The sequence below is a fragment of the Marmota monax genome, unplaced genomic scaffold (genome assembly GCF_021218885.2).
Source record: "Marmota monax isolate L192 unplaced genomic scaffold, Marmota_monax_Labrador192_F-V1.1 WCK01_AAM20220418_F8-fsc00293, whole genome shotgun sequence".
NCBI classification, from domain to species: domain Eukaryota; kingdom Metazoa; phylum Chordata; class Mammalia; order Rodentia; family Sciuridae; genus Marmota; species Marmota monax.
Genome location: NW_026694586.1, coordinates 955,064 through 963,895, shown reverse-complemented (window position 1 = coordinate 963,895; position 8,832 = coordinate 955,064).

Below are 8,832 nucleotides of genomic sequence, written 5' to 3'. Positions count from 1 at the left end.
CCCCTGGTTATACTTCTACCTCTTTTAAACAATTTTGCTCAACATTTTGCTTTACTCATATAACAGGAATCCCATACAATCCACAGGGACAAGGCATAGTTGAAAGAGCTCATCAAACTATTAAAATGTACTTATTAAAGCAAAAAGAAGGAATTGGGAAGGGGTATATATTCCCCAAAGATAAACTTAAAATAACCCTTTTTACTCTAAACTTTTTAAATTTGGATTCATCAGGACTTAGTGCTGCGGAAAGGCATATGTGTCCAAAAAATGTACATAAGCCCAAGGTACTTTGGAAGGATATTCTAACAGGACAATGGAAAGGTCCTGACCCAGTAATTGTCTGGAGTCGGGGTTCTGTTTGTGTGTTTCCACAGGGAGAACAGCAGCCGATTTGGATTCCAGAGAGATTAACCAAGGTCCTGACCCAGTGATTGTCTGGAGTCGGGGGTCTGTTTATGTGTTTCCACAGGGAGAACAGCAGCCGATTTGGATTCCAGAAAGATTAACTAAAGCGATTTCTACAGACCAAAAAGAAGATGATTTGGCTCAAATCCATAACAACTGATATCCAAAACTCCAGTTTGGCTATTCTTACATCTGCAACAGAACCAGGATGCTTTTTTCAATATCTATTTTATTATTGCCCTTTGCCATATCATGAAGTTCTATTTTGTTTTTTGAGCTCATACAGACCTAAGTTAATGTTTTGCTGATCAGTTCTATTTTTTGACTATAGAGTTTTTAAACATTGCAATGGAGATTTCACCTGTAAAAAGTTATAAGGCCTTTACTATAATGTTATGTGTTGTATGTATTATATTATGTGTGCACACTTGTGTTTTGTGTTATATGTTTGAATGTATGTATGTCCATATATCATATATGTTGAGCGCTCATGATAAAATGGATCCAAATATTTTTTTTCACGTGATTTATATGGTTTAATTTAAATTGGGTAAACAACTGTTGATGATTGTTTTAATATGTAAACCAAAAAGAAGGTTAACAGATCTGTTTGTTTACTTTCACCTTTCCTTTTCATTATATTTAATAATTCTCTTAAAGATAATGTAAATTGTTAAGAAAATTGTTTTCTTTTAGTGCCTTCTGTAATGTTACATAATTTTTTCTTTAGCCATTATTGCCAGAATTCCTATCTTCATCCCAGTGCCGGTGAAGACAATGTAAATTGTTAAGAAAATTGCTTTCTTTTAGTGCCTTCTGTAATGTTACATAATTTTTTCTTTAGCCATTATTGCCAGAATTCCTATCTTCATCCCAGTGCTGGTGAAGTCAAAGATAAAACCAATCTACAGCTTCTACAATAGCCATCACTGAACTGCTTGCAGAACTTGCCTGGACACATTGTGAGCTCACCTGTATGCATTGTGAACTATCTGTTGGTGCAGTGACTTGTGGTAGTGTTGGGGTATTTTTGCTGATGATGTCATTGGTGTTACAATTCTTCCAAAAGGAGCCGTCAATTGGCTTGGTGTATCTTCCTCCCTTCTGCTTGTCATGATCATCCAGCTAAAATTTGGGGGCCAAAAGAGGTGAGGCAAAGAACCTCACCCCCCTGCTGGTACAAAGACCTCTCCACAGGTGTGGCTGTATACTGGACCGGTAGTCAGTGACGGGTAAGATCCAATTGCAATGGTACCAACCTAAGGACCATATGTACTATTGGACAACCTAAGGCAGGCACGGTCCCTAAGCCACATGCTTAGGATTGTGGGAGGTGGAGAGAAGCTTGTGTGGGAGAGAGAGGCTTGTGGGAAGCCGGTGGTGGCAGTTGAGGCTCTGAGGGTTTTTCCTGAGAGGCTGTTTTGTTTGGCGTGTGTGGTTCTAAAAATAAAGTTAGTTTCTCTTGACAAGTGGCTCCTGATTGTGCCCAGCCAGACTGCGGCACTGCAGCCTTTTTTAATTTTTTTATTTTGAAAAAGGGCCTCACTAAGTTACTGAGGCTGGCTTTAAACTTATGATCCTCTTGCCTCAGCCTCTGGAGCCACTTGAATTACATGCATGCACCACCACATCTGGCTCCATTTATTTGTTATAACCAAATGTAGGGGTTTGTCTGGGCCATGTGTCCAGCAGCAGGGCCACTCTAACAAGGGGCTTGTCATCTCTGAGGTAATGATGTTGGTCCATATCTCCACCACAGTTAGAACTATAGTAGCATCAAATCTGTACCATTTCTGAATATTGGTCCATTTTTAAATTTCAGTGGCTTGGGTAAATAGAAAATCCTTTAGTATTTTGGATTAATCATTATTTCCAAATTAAGACATAAAAAAGCACATAAATATTGTGTAATGATGAGGGTCTCCTTCCATCTTCTGTGCAATTCCCCTTCTCCCTCCCATTCCCTCCCACCTTTCTTCCCTGTTTAGTGGTAATCTTCTTCTCATGCTCTTCCTCCCTACTCTGCTTTGAGTCACCTCCCTTATATCAGAGAAGACATTCAGCATTTGTTTTTTTTAGGTATTGGCTAACTTCACTTAGCATAATCTGCTCTAATGCCATCTATTTATATATATGGCTGTATAACCAATGTGATCCTGCAGTATGTACATGTGGAAAAATGAGAACTCATACCCTATTTGAATCAAATGTATGATATGTCAAGATCATTGTATTGTCTTGAGCAACTAATAAAAAAGCACATAAATTTAAGTGAACAGTAATTTCCAATAATATAAAACAGGCAGAGCTGATAATGAGTTGAGAGGCCCACTCTAGAGGTTCCTGTGAGTTGAAATATGACAGCAGAAGGAGTGGTCTCTGGTTCTATAATTTCCTTACAACTGATTTCTTTTTAAACACTGGGATTATACACAGGTGCTCCTCAACTTATGGTAGGTTTACACCAAAATACACCATAAGTTTAAAATGCATTTAATATACCATCATATATCACAGACTAGCCTCACCCACCTTAAATGTGCTCAAAACAATTACAGTAGTCTATAGTTGGGCAAAATATTCCAACATAAAGCTTATGTATTTTATAATATGGTGCTTAATATCTCATGGAATTTATTCAATACCATACTAGAAAAGAAAAACAGGATGGTTTTAAGGGTGCACTGTCACACAACTGAATATGAAAAAAATAGTTAAGTCAAATCATCATAATTTTATCTGGTGAGTAAGAGGACAACAAACAAGACTATCAGCAAGGGGCAGGAGACTTAGACAAAGAGAATCAGAGAGAAAACCTTGATTTGACTACAGAAGGGTAATGGGTAGAGAGTCTACTCAGGGTCTAATTACCTATAATTGGGGCCTGAACTAATTTGTATTATGAGAGGAAGTTTATATCAGATTTAAAGTTAAATGATGTCAAAATAGAGAACAAAACAAAGCAAATACACCTGAGGAGGATGAGCTTTGCTTATCTTTCACAAATATTCTGGACATAAGAAAAACGTATTTCTTTATATATGAGTTTTAAGAAAAGTGCTCCACTGAATGAAAAATCTGTGTGAATTTATATGACAACAGCTGTATGTGAGCCCAACATGGAGACCTCCAGCCTTCTTCTGAACCTGTAGCACAGAACAACCCAGCCCCAATATATGGGATCCAGCATCAAGTGTAAAGAAATTTAAAAAAAAAAAGACAGAAGCAAGGTGTAGAGGCAAAAGAGCTGCTTGTCCAAGCTGTTGGCTTTATTTACACTATTAGTTTCCATTGGGTCAATGGCACCACTCAAACATTATTGTTTATTATATCACTAAGTATGTTACAGTAGGTTACAATGTAAGCTGTTTTTGTTTTGATTAGATATGTGCTCTGGCCAAGCATGCATTGGTTATCTTGGGACAAACTACAGAATGTTCTAGCTGTGGGAAACAAGATGCCTATTATTCTCTGGGAATTTGCTCACCAGAGAAACACTGTCCTGTATATTCTCACAGTCAGAACCCTTACAATCAAGATGTTATGAGACAAAAAGAAGACACAAACAGATCTAGGATTCCAGAGTTCAGTTTATTGGGGGGACTTACTGACATACATGTGTGGTTCTAGGTGGCAGCAAGAGCAATTGCATTCCCAAAATTTTGGTCAGAACAAAAGGTGTATATTATATATGGGTTTGGTCAAAACTGACTTCATCCTAGCTGCAATGTAGCTGGTTCATATTAAATTAGTCTCAAATAGTTGATCACATTCCTAGTGCTAAGTTCCATTCATAATCCATACACTACTCTAATGATTTTATCTATTTATAATTTGCTGGGAAACAATGCAGGAGAAACAAACTGGGGTTACTCTGGGTTAATCATGGTGGTTACACTTAAGATGGCTGCAGTCATGTCGAGCTGAATGCATGCATTCCACCCCTTGTAATTGGCTCTTACAATCCCACATGCCCCTTCTTCCATGATGTGCCCTAAGCCTCTGAGGGGTTTTAGCATTGTGTAGACAGCATGACAAAAGGCAACCCATCCAGTTTATAAGCATAATCCAGGGCACCAGTAGGGGCACATGCACAAACAAGAGGCAGATAAAAATTATGCAAATGATCATAAAAATCATTTTTCCCCACCAGGAGACCCAGGAAACAAATCAATGACTTAACTTGCTCCTAATCAGGGGACAGAAATATATAAGACATTACTTTGTGTTTTAATTTATAACTTGAGGTTTGTGACTGTACACACAATATGTTGTCTTTATAACAGCAAATGTTCCACAGAAAATAGAAAAACAGTGCAGTTATGGATGGAAAAATAAATGTTGAGTAGGGACTTGTCAAGGTTAATCTGCACCTTCCAACAAGAAAGTACTGGTGGTATCATTTCTGTTTTAGGACATGGCAACAACACATGGCAAGATGCTGTAGAGCATCCCAAACATTGACCAATAGTACAGAGTCCATGAGTGACTCTAAAAGTGGATAGTGAGGGACATGTGAGACTAGGATGTTAAGTTCAGCTCTCTAAATATTTTCTTTAACCCATTAGGGCATGATCATAGGTCCAGAGCCCAACTAAGCCAACAGAAATCCACTTAGGAGGGCTGGAGATTCTTCACACTATGGCAAGAAATAGCCAACCCATCTGTGGGAGACAAGCCACTTGAGCCCCCATGGAATTGTCCCCACCCTGGACTTAATCTCACTGGGTGCAAAATCCCAGAGCTCTTTGTCTTCACATCAATTCTTGCAGTATACCATCTGGATTCACAGGTTGGACATGCATGATCTTTGGGGCAGGGGCCAGAGCTCCCAGGTGCTCATGAGAAGGCATCCAAGACTTAGGGGCATTTAAATTTATTAACATTTTTTTCTTTTTTTCTTTGTTCTTTTTATATCTACATGGCAGTAGAGTGTATTTTGGCATATTACACAAACATTTCTCTAAAGATTCCAGTCCAACTGGCTAAGATGGGTTTGCCTAATAGGGCCAATATCTAATACTTGAATAAGACTTGCTCTCTCTCCACCAAACTTGCTTGCCTTAGAGTTATATGGCAGATGGAAGTTTCCTGATGTATCATGTCCTTGGGAACAATGCTGAAAAGCATGTCTGTGAACTGGATGTCCTGACACTGACAATCCAGCATCGATACCCATATATTATGTTAGTTTCTCAAGACCTTTGAAAGTGGTGGTTTGAATAGCTCTCTTGTTAGGGAAAGCTACACAGAGTTAGGCATATTTGTGTCCTTTATTGTTTGGCAAAAGGTTGATATGGATGGGAAAGATGGCGGCAAGGGGAGTGCATTGCCCCCGTGTGCTGCTTCACTATGTGGGAGTATGACAAGTCAGGACGGCTAAAGGATATCTTCTTAGGAATTTCCAGCAATAGTGGGGTGCTCCGGAACCTGGAGGAAGGATTTCCATCGCACGAGGATTGGCTACGGGGACTCAAACGCGAGAGGTTTGTCGCACGGAGGGTAACACTGCTTATTCAGCAAATCGCCCCGCGTCTAGAGTATGCAGCGCGCGCTGGGAAATGAGGAGATAGTGACGCAGGGATACAGCGCTGCAGTTTCTGCCAGCCGTGCAAGCACCGTACTCAGGGCTGAATTCTGGGTTCGAGACGGGGGAAGGAAGCGGTCCATCTCGGTTCTCCACACCGGTCAGACCACAGAGGAGGCCAGCAGCCACCATGTTGGAAAGCTGACGTCACCATACCTGTTTTCGACTCACTGCAGCTCATTCAGCCATAGAACAGGTAATTTCAGGCTGCAATTCGCCTGCGGCTTGCAGACAGATTGCTAGGGTTCAGTGCCTGGGTGCTTCTTAGAACCTGATCTTATCTGAGCGAACACCGAGCGCGGGGTGGCCGAGTTCCGGCTCCCGGAACCGTCCCGGAACTGCCTTGGCCCAGGGCTGCGGAGCCTGTGGAGGCTGCTTCTTGGACCCTGCTCCTATCAGAGCATACACCAAGCACTAAGCGGCCGAATTCCGGCTCCCGGAACTGAGCCCGCGGGGACTGCTTCTTGGAGCCTACACTTATAGGAGCTTACACCGAGCATGGAGTGGCCGAGTTCCGGCTCCCGGAACTTCCCTGGCCTGGGGCTAGGAGCCCGCGGAAACTGCTTCTCGGTCCGGGTCTTGCTGAGGGCCGGTCAGGACTCACCCGTTGCTTTGGTTGCCCGGCAAGGGGAACAAAATGCTGCCATTCGCATAGGATACCAACATGGCAGAGATCTGATGTCATCAGAAAGCGGCGGAGGAGAGAACTTCATCAATACCAGTGGCAACATAAACAGTTGGTCTCCTGGAAGGGGGGGTGAGGCACAGACACCCGAGTCTCCTCAATTTGTCATCGAGCCACAGGGGAGGAGACGGGCCGCCGCCAGCACCCGGAGCAGGCCCAGCGGCTCGCCAGCATGGTGACCGTGTGACCCCAATTGGAGTGGGGACGGAGCGGAGCCGCCACCCGCACCCGCAAGGTGGGCAGACCCGCGACCCAGTGGTACATGGGCGTGGTAGGAGGGGCAGGGCAGAGCCGCCGTTCGAGTTTGCAAGGTAAACAGACCTGTGACAGCTTGGCGGGTCAGGCCCAGTGGCCTGCCAGTGTGGTACACACGTCACCCCAACTCGAGTAGGGGCAGAGCAGATCCTTCACCCACGCCCGGATCAGGCCCTGCCGGTGTGGTGGTCACATGACCCCAATTGGAGTGGGGGTGGAGCGGAACCGCCACCCATGCCCGCAGGGTGAGCAGACCTGTGACCAACCTGCAGATCAGGCCCAGGGGTCCGCAGGTGTGGTAGGAGGGGCAGGGCAGATCCGCCGCCCGCGCCTCCAAGGTAGGCAGACCTGCAACAGACCGGCGGATCAGGCCCAGGAGCCTGCCAGCGTGGTACACACACCACCCTAATTGGAGTAGGGGCAGAGCAGAGTCGCCGCCTGTGCCAGGAACAGGCCCAGCGTCCTACAGGCGGGGTAGTCACGACACCCCAATTGGAGTAGGGGCAGAGCAGAGCCTCCACCTGTGCCCGAAAGGTGGGCAGATCTGCGACCAACCAGCGGGACAGGCCCAGTGGCCTGCCGGTACGACAGACATGTCACCCCATTTGGACTAGGGGCAGAGTAGAGCCGCCGCCCGCGCCTGCAGGGTAGGCAAACTTGCAACCGACCGGCGAATCAGGCCCGGTGGCCTGCCAGCGTGGTACACTTGTCACCCCAATTGGAGTAGCGGCAGAACAGAGCCGCCACCAGCGCCCAGAACAGGCCCAGTGACCTGCCAGCGTGGTAGCCACGACACCCCAATTGGAATAAGGAGAGAGCAGAGCCGCCGCCCGCACCTGCAGGAAAGATACGCAAGCAGTATGAAAAGACAAGGAAAGAAAGGACCACAAGCAATGCAGGTCAACGCAACTTTAGAAGAGGTAACAGCTGCAGCAGATGGAATGTCAGATAAAGAATTCAGGATATACATGCTTCAGATGATCTGGAGTATCAAGGAAGACATTAAACAGCAAAATCAGACAATGAAAGATCACTTCGACAATGAATTAGGCAAACAAATCCAGGAAGCAAAGGATCAACTATACAGGGAGATAGAGGTTATAAAAAACAAGCAATCAGAAATCCTAGAAATGCAGGAAGCAATAAACCAACTTAAAAACTCAATGGAGAATACTACCAGCAGAGTAGAACACTTAGAAGATAGAACATCAGACAATGAAGACAAAGTATTTCAAATAGAAAAGAACATAGACAGCTCAGCAAGACTGTTAAGAAACCATGAGCAGAACATCCAAGAAATATGGGATAACATTAAGAGACCAAACTTAAGAGTCATTGGGATACAGGAAGGTACAGAGCTCCAAACCAAAGGAATGAGCAGTCTATTCAATGAAATAATACGAGAAAACTTCCCAGACTTGAAGAATGAGACAGAATCCCAAATCCTAGATGCCTACAGGACGCCGAATGTGCAAAATCATAAGAGATCCACACCTAGACACATTATAATGAAGATGCCCAACATACAGAATAAGGAGAGAATTTTAAAAGCTACAAGAGAAAGGAAGCAGATTACATTTAGGGGTAAGCCAATCAGGATAACAGCTGATCTTTCAACACAGACTCTGAAAGCTAGAATATCCTGGAATAACATATTTCAAACACTGAAAGAAAATGGGTTCCAACCAAGAATTGTGTATCCAGCGAAATTAAGCTTCAGGATGGAAGATGAAATTAAAACCTTCCACGATAAACAAAAGTTTAAAGAATTCGCAGCTAGAAAACCATCTCTTCAAAACATCCTCGCCAAAGCATTACAGGAAGAGGAAATGGAAAATAGCAATGAAAACTAACAGTGGGAGGTAGGACAGTAAAGGGGGGGAAATAATCAAAGAGG